Below are 15217 nucleotides of genomic sequence, written 5' to 3'. Positions count from 1 at the left end.
TGTTTAAGTCTTTTACTCAACCTTACCATACACAGTTAAGAAAATCAAGCCTTATCAGAGAGTTGAATTCCGGACCCCTGGTTTACGAGACCAGTGCTCTAACCACTGAGCTAATAAGGCAAACCTGTAATACTTTTGAAAAAGGTAAAATGAATCATCGGCGAAAAATAGTTATTCCTGCCAAGCTAAACTAGGAAAAATATTAGTGTTAAAGTTTGGTCGATCAATTCTGTAGCTTTCACAAACACCGTTACTGAGATTATCCTGTAGACGATGGCAATGGTAATCATACGGTGATATGATAGTTGAAAATGTTACAGTGTTATTTTTGAAATACAAATTATTCTTGGGTTATGAAAAATGTGCCACGCACTATAAAAAAGTCGCACGAATTCATTTTCCTGATGTACTTGTATATGATGATTCAACAAGGTCTTCATTGTTGACATGTTTACAACGTCTACATTTATGCATACTAGATCTCCTCCTTGCATGTATATTGATAGGATTGATGCTGCATGGGAAAAGTTTTATCGGGAGATTGCAACTTGAGTTCAACACTGCTTTCTTTCTTAAAAGCTAATAAAGAAACTCAATCGCGCAAAAGATTTAAGTTATGAGGGCGATCAGGGCTTGCACGGGAATCGAACCCGTGACCTCTCGCACCCAAAGCGAGAATCATACCACTAGACCAGCAAGCCACACCTGGGGAAATAGTTCATTATCTTTCGGTGAAATTTTAAAAAAATCCGGTATATTACATGAAAAACTAAGGTTCAAGAGACTTCCGTTAATTCGTGCGGAAAACATCGCATTTTGCTGTTGAAAACAAGCCTATAAAAAGCAATAATTTCTGAATAGAGGTCCTTTTGACAAGAGGTAATTACGTTTTAGTCCAATCACCATTATTTACATTATTTTTTTGTAACCGAATGGGAATGCATAAATTTGCGTTAAAAGGGTATAATATTAACCATTTCGCATCAAGTATTAGAAATTTTAACTGCTCTGACTGGTATTTTTTAAAAAATGAAAAAAAATATTATGTCGTATGTTTTGAAACGAAATTCCACCTGGTGGCAAACAATTCTCCGTGTTACATGAACATCTTTCGGACTATTAAGAGTCGTAGTCGGCAGGATTTGAACCTGCGCGGGAATATCCCAACAGATTTCAAGTCTGTCGCCTTAACCACTCGGCCACGACTACATAATTGCTTAGGAGTCGCTTATTTGCTTTACCACGGATAGCTTGGAACTTACCTGTTTATTTTACCACAGATTTTACGTCGTGGGCACATTAATAGGTTCTCTGGAATTGGTATGCCTTCCAAACTGCTTTTCAATTGCCAGCAGAATTTTGGAATTATAATAAGACTGAAAAAAAAGCAAAGGGTCTCGGGGAACTCGCTGTGACGGTTGGCGGAAGCTTTTATCAAGGAATTAATTATTGATAGAAATCAGGCAGTTCACAGGGCGTGTAAATAGATCATGCATCAGTGATTGTGCATCACAGCATTCAGCAGCATATCCGAGACAGCAATTGAACTGCAATCAATGGCTGCTAATTCTGATTTCGAGCCTTAGCAGTTTTGGTCATGGGCGTTAAGTTTTTATTTTTATTAGCTGTTCTCTACAGTATAAGATATTACACGCTTTTTTATTTCAAATTAGAACTTATATAAGATGAGCCTACATAAGAAGTTTCATTATTTACCATGCCCAAGTTTAAGGGTTAGGTATACGTTACCTATATGAACAAGCTTGCTCTTGGTTGATGATAACAATGGAACACATGTCAATAAAACCCAATGAATTATTATAGATATTGATTTATAAAGAACAAGTCATGAAACTTTGTTCAGTATCGTTATATACAAGAAGCCGGTCAAAACACTCGTTCATGTTCGTAGATACTATTAAGTTTAAGTTGAAAATGTGGAAAGCCTCCTCAGAGATTCGAACTCTGGACCCCTGGTTTACTAGACCAGTGCTCTAACCACTGAGCTAAGGAGGCACCCAGAAAAAAAACTTGCGCGAATAGAAATGTAAACAAATGTTTCAAAAAACGTATTTTGCAGGTAAATTTTTTCACGGCGATTATTAAATGCGTAATGATCACAAATATTTAAGTCTTTTACTCACCCTTACCATAAATAGTTAAAAAAATCAAGCCTTATCAGAGAGTTGAACTCCGGACCCCTGGTTTACGAGACCAGTGCTCTAACCACTGAGCTAATAAGGCAAACCCGTAATACTTTTGAAAAAGGTAAAATGAATCATCGGCGAAAAATAGTTATTCCTGCCAAGCTAAAACTAAAAGGAAAAATATTAGTGTTAAAGTTTGGTCGATCAATTCTGTAGCTTTCACAAACACCGTTACTGAGATTATCCTGTAGACGATGGCAATGGTAATCATACGGTGATATGATAGTTGAAATGTTACAGTGTTATTTTTGAAATACAAATTATTCTTGGGTTATGAAAATGTGCCACGCACTATAAAAAAGTCGCACGAATTCATTTTCCTGATGTACTTGTATATGATGATTCAACAAGGTCTTCATTGTTGACATGTTTACAACGTCTACATTTATGCATACTAGATCTCCTCCTTGCATGTATATTGATAGGATTGATGCTGCATGGGAAAAGTTTTATCGGGAGATTGCAACTTGAGTTCAACACTGCTTTTTTTCTTAAAAGCTAAGAAAGAAACTCAATCGCGCAAAAGATTTAAGTTATGAGGGCGATCAGGGCTTGCACGGGAATCGAACCCGTGACCTCTCGCACCCAAAGCGAGAATCATACCACTAGACCAGCAAGCCACACCTGGGGAATAGTTCATTATTCGGTGTAATTTTAAAAAAATCCGGTATATTACATGAAAAACTAAGGTTCAAGAGACTTCCGTTAATTCGTGCGGAAAACATCCCATTTTGCTGTTGAAAACAAGCCTATAAAAGAGCAATAATTTCTGAATAGAGGTCCCTTTGAAAAGAGGTAATTACGTTTTAGTCCAATCACCATAATTATTTACATTATTTTTTTGAAACCGAATGGGAATGCATAAATTTGCGTTAAAAGGGTATAATATTAACCATTTCGCATCAAGTATTAGAAATTTTAACTGCTCTTACTGGTATTTTTTAAAAAATGAAAAAAATATTATGTCGTATGTTTTAAACGAAATTCCACCTGGTGGCAAACAACTTCTCCGTGTTACATGACATCTTTCGGACTATTAAGAGTCGTAGTCGGCAGGATTTGAACCTGCGCGGGAATATCCCAACAGATTTCAAGTCTGTCGCCTTAACCACTCGCCACGACTACATAATTGCTTAGGAGTCGCTTATTTTGCTTTACCACGGATAGCTTGGAACTTACCTGTTTATTTTACCACAGATTTTACGTCGTGGGCACATTAATAGGTTCTCTGGAATTGGTATGCCTTCCAAACTGCTTTTCAATTGCCAGCAGAATTTTGGAATTATAATAAGACTGAAAAAAAGAAAGGGTCTCGGGGAACTCGCTGTGACGGTTGGCGGAAGCTTTTATCAAAGGAATTAATTATTGATAGAAATCAGGCAGTTCACAGGGCGTGTAAATAGATCATGCATCAGTGATTGTGCATCACAGCATTCAGCAGCATATCCGAGACAGCAATTGAACTGCAATCAATGGCTGCTAATTCTGATTTCGAGCCTTAGCAGTTTTGGTCATGGGGTTAAGTTTTTATTTTTATTAGTTGTTCTCTACAGTATAAGATATTACACGCTTTTTTATTTCAAATTAGAACTTATATAAGATGAGCCTACATAAGAAGTTTCATATTTACCATGCCCAAGTTTAAGGGTTAGGTATACGTTACCTATATGAACAAGCTTTGCTCTTGGTTGATGATAACAATGGAACACATGTCAAAAACCCAATGAATTATTATAGATATTGATTTATAAAGAACAAGTCATGAAACTTTGTTCAGTATTTATATACAAGAAGCCGGTCAAAACACTCGTTCATGTTCGTAGATACTTATTAAGTTTAAGTTGAAAATGTGGAAAGCCTCCTCAGAGATTCGAACTCTGGACCCCTGGTTTACTAGACCAGTGCTCTAACCACTGAGCTAAGGAGGCACCCAGAAAAAAACCTTGCGCGAATAGAAATGTAAACAAATGTTTCAAAAAACGTATTTTGCAGGTAAATTTTTTCACGGCGATTATTAAATGCGTAATGATCACAAATATTTAAGTCTTTTACTCACCCTTACCATACATAGTTAAAAAAAATGAAGCCTTATCAGAGAGTTGAACTCCGGACCCCTGGTTTACGAGACCAGTGCTCTAACCACTGAGCTAATAAGGCAAACCCGTAATACTTTTGAAAAAGGTAAAATGAATCATCGGCGAAAAATAGTTATTCCTGCCAAGCTAAAACTAAAAGGAAAAATATTAGTGTTAAAGTTTGGTCGATCAATTCTGTAGCTTTCACAAACACCGTTACTGAGATTATCCTGTAGACGATGGCAATGGTAATCATACGGTGATATGATAGTTGAAAATGTTACAGTGTTATTTTTGATACAAATTATTCTTGGGTTATGAAAAATGTGCCACGCACTATAAAAAGTCGCACGAATTCATTTTCCTGATGTACTTGTATATGATGATTACAAGGTCTTCATTGTTGACATGTTTACAACGTCTACATTTATGCATACTAGATCTCCTCCTTGCATGTATATTGATAGGATTGATGCTGCATGGGAAAAGTTTTATCGGGAGATTGCAACTTGAGTTCAACACTGCTTTTTCTTAAAAGCTAATAAAGAAACTGAATCGCGCAAAAATTTAAGTTATGAGGGCGATCAGGGCTTGCACTGGAATCGAACCCGTGACCTCTCGCACCCAAAGCGAGAATCATACCACTAGACCAGCAAGCCACACCTGGGGAAATAGTTCATTATCTTTCGGTGTAATTTTAAAAAAATCCGGTATATACATGAAAAACTAAGTTCAAGAGACTTCCGTTAATTCGTGCGGAAAACATCCCATTTTGCTGTTGAAAACAAGCCTATAAAAAGCAATAATTTCTGAATAGAGGTCCCTTTGAAAAGAGGTAATTACGTTTTAGTCCAATCACCATGTTTATTTACATTATTTTTTTGTAACCGAATGGGAATGCATAAATTTGCGTTAAAAGGGTATAATATTAACCATTTCGCATCAAGTATTAGAAATTTTAACTGCTCTGACTGGTATTTTTTAAAAAATGAAAAAAATATTGTGTCGTATGTTTTGAGACGAAATTCCACCTGGTGGCAAACAACTTCTCCGTGTTACATGATCATCTTTCGGACTATTAAGAGTCGTAGTCGGCAGGATTTGAACCTGCGCGGGAATATCCCAACAGATTTCAAGTCTGTCGCCTTAACCACTCGGCCACGACTACATAATTGCTTAGGAGTCGCTTATTTTGCTTTACCACGGATAGCTTGGAACTTACCTGTTTATTTTACCACAGATTTTACGTCGTGGGCACATTAATAGGTTCTCTGCAATTGGTATGCCTTCCAAACTGCTTTTCAATTGCCAGCAGAATTTTGGAATTATAATAAGACTGAGAAAAATGAAAGGGTCTCGGGGAACTCGCTGTGACGGTTTGCGGAAGCTTTTATCATAGGAATTAATTATTGATAGAAATCAGGCAGTTCACAGGGCGTGTAAATAGATCATGCATCAGTGATTGTGCATCACAGCATTCAGCAGCATATCCGAGACAGCAATTAAACTGCAATCAATGGCTGCTAATTCTGATTTCGAGCCTTAGCAGTTTTGGTCATGGGGTTAAGTTTTTATTTTTATTAGCTGTTCTCTACAGTATAAGATATTACACGCTTTTTTATTTCAAATTAGAACTTATATAAGATGAGCTACATAAGAAGTTTCATTATTTACCATGCCCAAGTTTAAGGGTTAGGTATACGTTACCTATATGAACAAGCTTTGCTCTTGGTTGATGATAACAATGGAACACATGTCAATAAAACCCAATGAATTATTATAGATATTGATTTATAAAGAACAAGTCATGAAACTTTGTTCAGTATCGTTATATACAAGAAGCCGGTCAAAACACTCGTTCATGTTCGTAGATACTATTAAGTTTAAGTGAAAATGTGGAAAGCCTCCTCAGAGATTCGAACTCTGGACCCCTGGTTTACTAGACCAGTGCTCTAACACTGAGCTAAGGAGGCACCCAAAAAAAACCTTGCGCGAATAGAAATGTAAACAAATGTTTCAAAAAACGTATTTTGCAGGTAAATTTTTTCACGGCGATTATTAAATGCGTAATGATCACAAATATTTAAGTCTTTTACTCACCCTTACCATACATAGTTAAAAAAATCAAGCCTTATCAGAGAGTTGAACTCCGGACCCCTGGTTTACGAGACCAGTGCTCTAACCACTGAGCTAATAAGGCAAACCGTAATACTTTTGAAAAAGGTAAAATGAATCATCGGCGAAAAATAGTTATTCCTGCCAGCTAAACTAAAAGGAAAAATATTAGTGTTAAAGTTTGGTCGATCAATTCTGTAGCTTTCACAAACACCGTTACTGAGATTATCCTGTAGACGATGGCAATGGTAATCATACGGTGATATGATAGTTGAAAATGTTACAGTGTTATTTTTGATACAAATTATTCTTGGGTTATGAAAAATGTGCCACGCACTATAAAAAGTCGCACGAATTCATTTTCCTGATGTACTTGTATATGATGATTGACAAGGTCTTCATTGTTGACATGTACAACGTCTACATTTATGCATACTAGATCTCCTCCTTGCATGTATATTGATAGGATTGATGCTGCATGGGAAAAGTTTTATCGGGAGATTGCAACTTGAGTTCAACACTGCTTTTTTCTTAAAAGCTAAGAAAGAAACTCAATCGCGCAAAAGATTTAAGTTATGAGGGCGATCAGGGCTTGCACGGGAATCGAACCCGTGACCTCTCGCACCCAAAGCGAGAATCATACCACTAGACCAGCAAGCCACACCTGGGGAAATAGTTCATTATTCGGTGTAATTTTAAAAAAATCCGGTATATTACATGAAAAACTAAGGTTCAAGAGACTTCCGTTAATTCGTGCGGAAAACATCCCATTTTGCTGTTGAAAACAAGCCTATAAAAAGCAATAATTTCTGAATAAGGTCCCTTTGAAAGAGGTAATTACGTTTTAGTCCAATCACCATTTATTTACATTATTTTTTGTAACCGAATGGGAATGCATAAATTTGCGTTAAAAGGGTATAATATTAACCATTTCACATCAAGTATTAGAAATTTTAACTGCTCTGACTGGTATTTTTTAAAAAATGAAAAAATATTATGTCGTATGTTTTAAACGAAATTCCACCTGGTGGCAAACAACTTCTCCGTGTTACATGATCATCTTTCGGACTATTAAGAGTCGTAGTCGGCAGGATTTGAACCTGCGCGGGAATATCCCAACAGATTTCAAGTCTGTCGCCTTAACCACTCGGCCACGACTACATAATTGCTTAGGAGTCGCTTATTTTGCTTTACCACGGATAGCTTGGAACTTACCTGTTTATTTTACCACAGATTTTACGTCGTGGGCACATTAATAGGTTCTCTGGAATTGGTATGCCTTCCAAACTGCTTTTCAATTGCCAGCAGAATTTTGGAATTATAATAAGACTGAAAAAAGAAAGGGTCTCGGGGAACTCGCTGTGACGGTTGGCGGAAGCTTTTATCATAGGAATTAATTATTGATAGAAATCAGGCAGTTCACAGGGCGTGTAAATAGATCATGATCAGTGATTGTGCATCACAGCATTCAGCAGCATATCCGAGACAGCAATTAAACTGCAATCAATGGCTGCTAATTCTGATTTCGAGCCTTAGCAGTTTTGGTCATGGGCGTTAAGTTTTTATTTTTATTAGTGTTCTCTACAGTATAAGATATTACACGCTTTTTTATTTCAAATTAGAACTTATATAAGATGAGCCTACATAAGAAGTTTCATTATTTACCATGCCCAAGTTTAAGGGTTAGGTATACGTTACCTATATGAACAAGCTTTGCTCTTGGTTGATGATAACAATGGAACACATGTCAATAAAACCCAATGAATTATTATAGATATTGATTTATAAAGAACAAGTCATGAAACTTTGTTCAGTATCGTTATATACAAGAAGCCGGTCAAAACACTCGTTCATGTTCGTAGATACTTATTAAGTTTAAGTTGAAAATGTGGAAAGCCTCCTCAGAGATTCGAACTCTGGACCCCTGGTTTACTAGACCAGTGCTCTAACCACTGAGCTAAGGAGGCACCCAGAAAAAAAACTTGCGCGAATAGAAATGTAAACAAATGTTTCAAAAAACGTATTTTGCAGGTAAATTTTTTCACGGCGATTATTAAATGCGTAATGATCACAAATATTTAAGTCTTTTACTCACCCTTACCATACACAGTTAAAAAAATCAAGCCTTATCAGAGAGTTGAACTCCGGACCCCTGGTTTACGAGACCAGTGCTCTAACCACTGAGCTAATAAGGCAAACCGTAATACTTTTGAAAAAGGTAAAATGAATCATCGGCGAAAAATAGTTATTCCTGCCAAGCTAAACTAAAAGGAAAAATATTAGTGTTAAAGTTTGGTCGATCAATTCTGTAGCTTTCACAAACACCGTTACTGAGATTATCCTGTAGACGATGGCAATGGTAATCATACGGTGATATGATAGTTGAAAATGTTACAGTGTTATTTTTGAGTACAAATTATTCTTGGGTTATGAAAAATGTGCCACGCACTATAAAAAAGTCGCACGAATTCATTTTCCTGATGTACTTGTATATGATGATTGACAAGGTCTTCATTGTTGACATGTACAACGTCTACATTTATGCATACTAGATCTCCTCCTTGCATGTATATTGATAGGATTGATGCTGCATGGGAAAAGTTTTATCGGGAGATTGCAACTTGAGTTCAACACTGCTTTTTCTTAAAAGCTAATAAAGAAACTCAATCGCGCAAAAATTTAAGTTATGAGGGCGATCAGGGCTTGCACGGGAATCGAACCCGTGACCTCTCGCACCCAAAGCGAGAATCATACCACTAGACCAGCAAGCCACACCTGGGGAATAGTTCATTATCTTTCGGTGTAATTTTAAAAAATCCGGTATATTACATGAAAAACTAAGGTTCAAGAGACTTCCGTTAATTCGTGCGGAAAACATCCCATTTTGCTGTTGAAAACAAGCCTATAAAAAAGCAATAATTTCTGAATAGAGGTCCTTTTGACAAGAGGTAATTACGTTTTAGTTCAATCACCATGTTTATTTACATTATTTTTTTGTAACCGAATGGGAATGCATAAATTTGCGTTAAAAGGGTATAATATTAACCATTTCACATCAAGTATTAGAAATTTTAACTGCTCTGACTGGTATTTTTTAAAAAATGAAAAAAATATTATGTCGTATGTTTTGAGACGAAATTCCACCTGGTGGCAAACAACTTCTCCGTGTTACATGATCATCTTTCGGACTATTAAAAGTCGTAGTCGGCAGGATTTGAACCTGCGCGGGAATATCCCAACAGATTTCAAGTCTGTCGCCTTAACCACTCGGCCACGACTACATAATTGCTTAGGAGTCGCTTATTTGCTTTACCACGGATAGCTTGGAACTTACCTGTTTATTTTACCACAGATTTTACGTTGTGGGCACATTAATAGGTTCTCTGGAATTGGTATGCCTTCCAAACTGCTTTTCAATTGCCAGCAGAATTTTGGAATTATAATAAGACTGAGAAAAAAAGAAAGGGTCTCGGGGAACTCGCTGTGACGGTTGGCGGAAGCTTTTATCATAGGAATTAATTATTGATAGAAATCAGGCAGTTCACAGGGCGTGTAAATAGATCATGCATCAGTGATTGTGCATCACAGCATTCAGCAGCATATCCGAGACAGCAATTAACTGCAATCAATGGCTGCTAATTCTGATTTCGAGCCTTAGCAGTTTTGGTCATGGGCGTTAAGTTTTTATTTTTATTAGCTGTTCTACAGTATATAGATATTACACGCTTTTTTATTTCAAATTAGAACTTATATAAGATGAGCCTACATAAGAAGTTTCATTATTTACCATGCCCAAGTTTAAGGGTTAGGTATACGTTACCTATATGAACAAGCTTTGCTCTTGGTTGATGATAACAATGGAACACATGTCAATAAAACCCAATGAATTATTATAGATATTGATTTATAAAGAACAAGTCATGAAACTTTGTTCAGTATCGTTATATACAAGAAGCCGGTCAAAACACTCGTTCATGTTCGTAGATACTATTAAGTTTAAGTTGAAAATGTGGAAAGCCTCCTCAGAGATTCGAACTCTGGACCCCTGGTTTACTAGACCAGTGCTCTAACCACTGAGCTAAGGAGGCACCCAGAAAAAAAACCTTGCGCGAATAGAAATGTAAACAAATGTTTCAAAAAACGTATTTTGCAGGTAAATTTTTTCACGGCGATTATTAAATGCGTAATGATCACAAATATTTAAGTCTTTTACTCACCCTTACCATACAAGTTAAAAAAATCAAGCCTTAGAGAGTTGAACTCCGGACCCCACGAGACCAGTGCTCTAACCACTGAGCTAATAAGGCAAACCGTAATACTTTTGAAAAAGGTAAAATGAATCATCGGCGAAAAATAGTTATTCCTGCCAAGCTAAACTAAAAGGAAAAATATTAGTGTTAAAGTTTGGTCGATCAATTCTGTAGCTTTCACAAACACCGTTACTGAGATTATCCTGTAGACGATGGCAATGGTAATCATACGGTGATATGATAGTTGAAAATGTTACAGTGTTATTTTTGAGTACAAATTATTCTTGGGTTATGAAAAATGTGCCACGCACTATAAAAAAGTCGCACGAATTCATTTTCCTGATGTACTTGTATATGATGATTGACAAGGTCTTCATTGTTGACATGTACAACGTCTACATTTATGCATACTAGATCTCCTCCTTGCATGTATATTGATAGGATTGATGCTGCATGGGAAAAGTTTTATCGGGAGATTGCAACTTGAGTTCAACACTGCTTTTTTTCTTAAAAGCTAAGAAAGAAACTCAATCGCGCAAAAATTTAAGTTATGAGGGCATCAGGGCTTGCACGGGAATCGAACCCGTGACCTCTCGCACCCAAAGCGAGAATCATACCACTAGACCAGCAAGCCACACCTGGGGAAAAGTTCATTATCTTTCGGTGTAATTTTAAAAAAATCCGGTATATTACATGAAAAACTAAGGTTCAAGAGACTTCCGTTAATTCGTGCGGAAAACATCCCATTTTGCTGTTGAAAACAAGCCTATAAAAAGCAATAATTTCTGAATAGAGGTCCCTTTGACAAGAGGTAATTACGTTTTAGTCCAATCACCATGTTTATTTACATTATTTTTTTGTAACCGAATGGGAATGCATAAATTTGCGTTAAAAGGGTATAATATTAACCATTTCACATCAAGTATTAGAAATTTTAACTGCTCTGACTGGTATTTTTAAAAAATGAAAAAAAATATTATGTCGTATGTTTTAAACGAAATTCCACCTGGTGGCAAACAATTCTCCGTGTTACATGATCATCTTTCGGACTATTAAGAGTCGTAGTCGGCAGGATTTGAACCTGCGCGGGAATATCCCAACAGATTTCAAGTCTGTCGCCTTAACCACTCGGCCACGACTACATAATTGCTTAGGAGTCGCTTATTTTGCTTTACCACGGATAGCTTGGAACTTACCTGTTTATTTTACCACAGATTTTACGTCGTGGGCACATTAATAGGTTCTCTGGAATTGGTATGCCTTCCAAACTGCTTTTCAATTGCCAGCAGAATTTTGGAATTATAATAAGACTGAAAAAAAGAAAGGGTCTCGGGGAACTCGCTGTGACGGTTGGCGGAAGCTTTTATCAAGGAATTAATTATTGATAGAAATCAGGCAGTTCACAGGGCGTGTAAATAGATCATGCATCAGTGATTGTGCATCACAGCATTCAGCAGCATATCCGAGACAGCAATTAACTGCAATCAATGGCTGCTAATTCTGATTTCGAGCCTTAGCAGTTTTGGTCATGGGCGTTAAGTTTTTATTTTTATTAGCTGTTCTCTACAGTATAAGATATTACACGCTTTTTTATTTCAAATTAGAACTTATATAAGATGAGCCTACATAAGAAGTTTCATTATTTACCATGCCCAAGTTTAAGGGTTAGGTATACGTTACCTATATGAACAAGCTTTGCTCTTGGTTGATGATAACAATGGAACACATGTCAATAAAACCCAATGAATTATTATAGATATTGATTTATAAAGAACAAGTCATGAAACTTTGTTCAGTATCGTTATATACAAGAAGCCGGTCAAAACACTCGTTCATGTTCGTAGATACGTATTAAGTTTAAGTTGAAAATGTGGAAAGCCTCCTCAGAGATTCGAACTCTGGACCCCTGGTTTACTTGACCAGTGCTCTAACCACTGAGCTAAGGAGGCACCCAGAAAAAAAACCTTGCGCGAATAGAAATGTAAACAAATGTTTCAAAAAACGTATTTTGCAGGTAAATTTTTTCACGGCGATTATTAAATGCGTAATGATCACAAATATTTAAGTCTTTTACTCACCCTTACCATACATAGTTAAAAAAATCAAGCCTTATCAGAGAGTTGAACTCCGGACCCCTGGTTTACGAGACCAGTGCTCTAACCACTGAGCTAATAAGGCAAAGCCGTAATACTTTTGAAAAAGGTAAAATGAATCATCGGCGAAAAATAGTTATTCCTGCCACACTAAAACTAAAAGGAAAAATATTAGTGTTAAAGTTTGGTCGATCAATTCTGTAGCTTTCACAAACACCGTTACTGAGATTATCCTGTAGACGATGGCAATGGTAATCATACGGTGATATGATAGTTGAAAATGTTACAGTGTTATTTTTGAAATACAAATTATTCTTGGGTTATGAAAAATGTGCCACGCACTATAAAAAAGTCGCACGAATTCATTTTCCTGATGTACTTGTATATGATGATTCAACAAGGTCTTCATTGTTGACATGTTTACAACGTCTACATTTATGCATACTAGATCTCCTCCTTGCATGTATATTGATAGGATTGATGCTGCATGGGAAAAGTTTTATCGGGAGATTGCAACTTGAGTTCAACACTGCTTTCTTTCTTAAAAGCTAATAAAGAAACTCAATCGCGCAAAAATTTAAGTTATGAGGGCGAATCAGGGCTTGCACGGGAATCGAACCCGTGACCTCTCGCACCCAAAGCGAGCATCATACCACTAGACCAGCAAGCCACACCTGGGGAAATAGTTCATTATCTTTCGGTAATTTTAAAAAAATCCGGTATATTACATGAAAAACTAAGGTTCAAGAGACTTCCGTTAATTCGTGCGGAAAACATCCCATTTTGCTGTTGAAAACAAGCCTATAAAAAAGCAATAATTTCTGAATAGAGGTCCTTTTGACAAGAGGTAATTACGTTTTAGTCCAATCACCATGTTTATTTACATTATTTTTTTGTAACCGAATGGGAATGCATAAATTTGCGTTAAAAGGGTATAATATTAACCATTTCACATCAAGTATTAGAAATTTTAACTGCTCTGACTGGTATTTTTTAAAAAATGAAAAAAAATATTATGTCGTATGTTTTGAGACGAAATTCCACCTGGTGGCAAACAACTTCTCCGTGTTACATGATCATCTTTCGGACTATTAAGAGTCGTAGTCGGCAGGATTTGAACCTGCGCGGGAATATCCCAACAGATTTCAAGTCTGTCGCCTTAACCACTCGGCAACGACTACATAATTGCTTAGGAGTCGCTTATTTGGCTTTACCACGGATAGCTTGGAACTTACCTGTTTATTTTACCACAGATTTTACGTCGTGGGCACATTAATAGGTTCTCTGGAATTGGTATGCCTTCCAAACTGCTTTTCAATTGCCAGCAGAATTTTGGAATTATAATAAGACTGAGAAAAAAGAAAGGGTCTCGGGGAACTCGCTGTGACGGTTGGCGGAAGCTTTTATCATAGGAATTAATTATTGATAGAAATCAGGCAGTTCACAGGGCGTGTAAATAGATCATGCATCAGTGATTGTGCATCACAGCATTCAGCAGCATATCCGAGACAGCAATTGAACTGCAATCAATGGCTGCTAATTCTGATTTCGAGCCTTAGCGGTTTTGGTCATGGGGTTAAGTTTTTATTTTTATTAGTTGTTCTCTAAAGTATAAGATATTACACGCTTTTTATTTCAAATTAGAACTTATATAAGATGAGCCTACATAAGAAGTTTCATTATTTACCATGCCCAAGTTTAAGGGTTAGGTATACGTTACCTATATGAACAAGCTTTGCTCTTGGTTGATGATAACAATGGAACACATGTCAATAAAACCCAATGAATTATTATAGATACTGATTTATAAAGAACAAGTCATGAAACTTTGTTCAGTATCGTTATATACAAGAAGCCGATCAAAACACTCGTTCATGTTCGTAGATACTTATTAAGTTTAAGTTAAAAATGTGGAAAGCCTCCTCAGAGATTCGAACTCTGGACCCCTGGTTTACTAGACCAGTGCTCTAACCACTGAGCTAAGGAGGCACCCAGAAAAAAAACCTTGCGCGAATAGAAATGTAAACAAATGTTTCAAAAAACGTATTTTGCAGGTAAATTTTTTCACGGCGATTATTAAATGCGTAATGATCACAAATATTTAAGTCTTTTACTCACCCTTACCATACACAGTTAAAAAAATCAAGCCTTATCAGAGAGTTGAACTCCGGACCCCTGGTTTACGAGACCAGTGCTCTAACCACTGAGCTAATAAGGCAAACCGTAATACTTTTGAAAAAGGTAAAATGAATCATCGGCGAAAAATAGTTATTCCTGCCAAGCTAAAACTAAAAGGAAAAATATTAGTGTTAAAGTTTGGTCGATCAATTCTGTAGCTTTCACAAACACCGTTACTGAGATTATCCTGTAACGATGGCAATGGTAATCATACGGTGATATGATAGTTGAAAATGTTACAGTGTTATTTTTGAGTTACAAATTATTCTTGGGTTATGAAAAATGTGCCACGCACTATA

The 15217-nt window shown here is 36.6% G+C and overlaps 1 protein-coding gene and 28 non-coding genes across 29 annotated transcripts in view; all 29 read right to left on the bottom strand.

Annotated features, from left to right (window-relative positions):
* The window catches only part of LOC114539808, a 247148-nt gene that overhangs the window by 121633 nt on the left and 110298 nt on the right, over positions 1-15217 (bottom strand). The window lies entirely within an intron of this gene.
* Trnat-cgu lies at positions 48-120 on the bottom strand. Its single transcript has one exon. It is a non-coding gene; the product is annotated as a tRNA-Thr (tRNA).
* Trnap-ugg lies at positions 630-701 on the bottom strand. Its single transcript has one exon. It is a non-coding gene; the product is annotated as a tRNA-Pro (tRNA).
* Positions 1128-1209, bottom strand: Trnas-uga. The gene has a single exon. It is a non-coding gene; the product is annotated as a tRNA-Ser (tRNA).
* On the bottom strand, positions 1944-2016 carry Trnat-agu. Its single transcript has one exon. It is a non-coding gene; the product is annotated as a tRNA-Thr (tRNA).
* On the bottom strand, positions 2172-2244 carry Trnat-cgu. The gene has a single exon. It is a non-coding gene; the product is annotated as a tRNA-Thr (tRNA).
* Trnap-ugg lies at positions 2756-2827 on the bottom strand. The gene has a single exon. It is a non-coding gene; the product is annotated as a tRNA-Pro (tRNA).
* On the bottom strand, positions 3252-3332 carry Trnas-uga. Its single transcript has one exon. It is a non-coding gene; the product is annotated as a tRNA-Ser (tRNA).
* Positions 4063-4135, bottom strand: Trnat-agu. Its single transcript has one exon. It is a non-coding gene; the product is annotated as a tRNA-Thr (tRNA).
* On the bottom strand, positions 4292-4364 carry Trnat-cgu. Its single transcript has one exon. It is a non-coding gene; the product is annotated as a tRNA-Thr (tRNA).
* On the bottom strand, positions 4870-4941 carry Trnap-ugg. The gene has a single exon. It is a non-coding gene; the product is annotated as a tRNA-Pro (tRNA).
* On the bottom strand, positions 5369-5450 carry Trnas-uga. The gene has a single exon. It is a non-coding gene; the product is annotated as a tRNA-Ser (tRNA).
* Positions 6184-6255, bottom strand: Trnat-agu. The gene has a single exon. It is a non-coding gene; the product is annotated as a tRNA-Thr (tRNA).
* Trnat-cgu lies at positions 6410-6482 on the bottom strand. Its single transcript has one exon. It is a non-coding gene; the product is annotated as a tRNA-Thr (tRNA).
* On the bottom strand, positions 6986-7057 carry Trnap-ugg. Its single transcript has one exon. It is a non-coding gene; the product is annotated as a tRNA-Pro (tRNA).
* Trnas-uga lies at positions 7477-7558 on the bottom strand. Its single transcript has one exon. It is a non-coding gene; the product is annotated as a tRNA-Ser (tRNA).
* Trnat-agu lies at positions 8292-8364 on the bottom strand. Its single transcript has one exon. It is a non-coding gene; the product is annotated as a tRNA-Thr (tRNA).
* On the bottom strand, positions 8520-8592 carry Trnat-cgu. Its single transcript has one exon. It is a non-coding gene; the product is annotated as a tRNA-Thr (tRNA).
* Positions 9097-9168, bottom strand: Trnap-ugg. The gene has a single exon. It is a non-coding gene; the product is annotated as a tRNA-Pro (tRNA).
* Trnas-uga lies at positions 9597-9678 on the bottom strand. The gene has a single exon. It is a non-coding gene; the product is annotated as a tRNA-Ser (tRNA).
* Trnat-agu lies at positions 10413-10485 on the bottom strand. The gene has a single exon. It is a non-coding gene; the product is annotated as a tRNA-Thr (tRNA).
* Trnap-ugg lies at positions 11210-11281 on the bottom strand. The gene has a single exon. It is a non-coding gene; the product is annotated as a tRNA-Pro (tRNA).
* Positions 11708-11789, bottom strand: Trnas-uga. Its single transcript has one exon. It is a non-coding gene; the product is annotated as a tRNA-Ser (tRNA).
* On the bottom strand, positions 12524-12596 carry Trnat-agu. Its single transcript has one exon. It is a non-coding gene; the product is annotated as a tRNA-Thr (tRNA).
* Positions 12753-12825, bottom strand: Trnat-cgu. Its single transcript has one exon. It is a non-coding gene; the product is annotated as a tRNA-Thr (tRNA).
* On the bottom strand, positions 13339-13410 carry Trnap-ugg. The gene has a single exon. It is a non-coding gene; the product is annotated as a tRNA-Pro (tRNA).
* Trnas-uga lies at positions 13840-13921 on the bottom strand. The gene has a single exon. It is a non-coding gene; the product is annotated as a tRNA-Ser (tRNA).
* Positions 14657-14729, bottom strand: Trnat-agu. Its single transcript has one exon. It is a non-coding gene; the product is annotated as a tRNA-Thr (tRNA).
* Trnat-cgu lies at positions 14886-14958 on the bottom strand. The gene has a single exon. It is a non-coding gene; the product is annotated as a tRNA-Thr (tRNA).

Source organism: Dendronephthya gigantea, unplaced genomic scaffold, assembly GCF_004324835.1.
Source record: "Dendronephthya gigantea isolate DGI-Jeju-01 unplaced genomic scaffold, DenGig_1.0 000219F, whole genome shotgun sequence".
Lineage (NCBI taxonomy): Eukaryota > Metazoa > Cnidaria > Anthozoa > Malacalcyonacea > Nephtheidae > Dendronephthya > Dendronephthya gigantea.
Note: the sequence above shows the minus strand (reverse complement) of the source record. Positions and strands in the feature narration are given on the sequence as shown.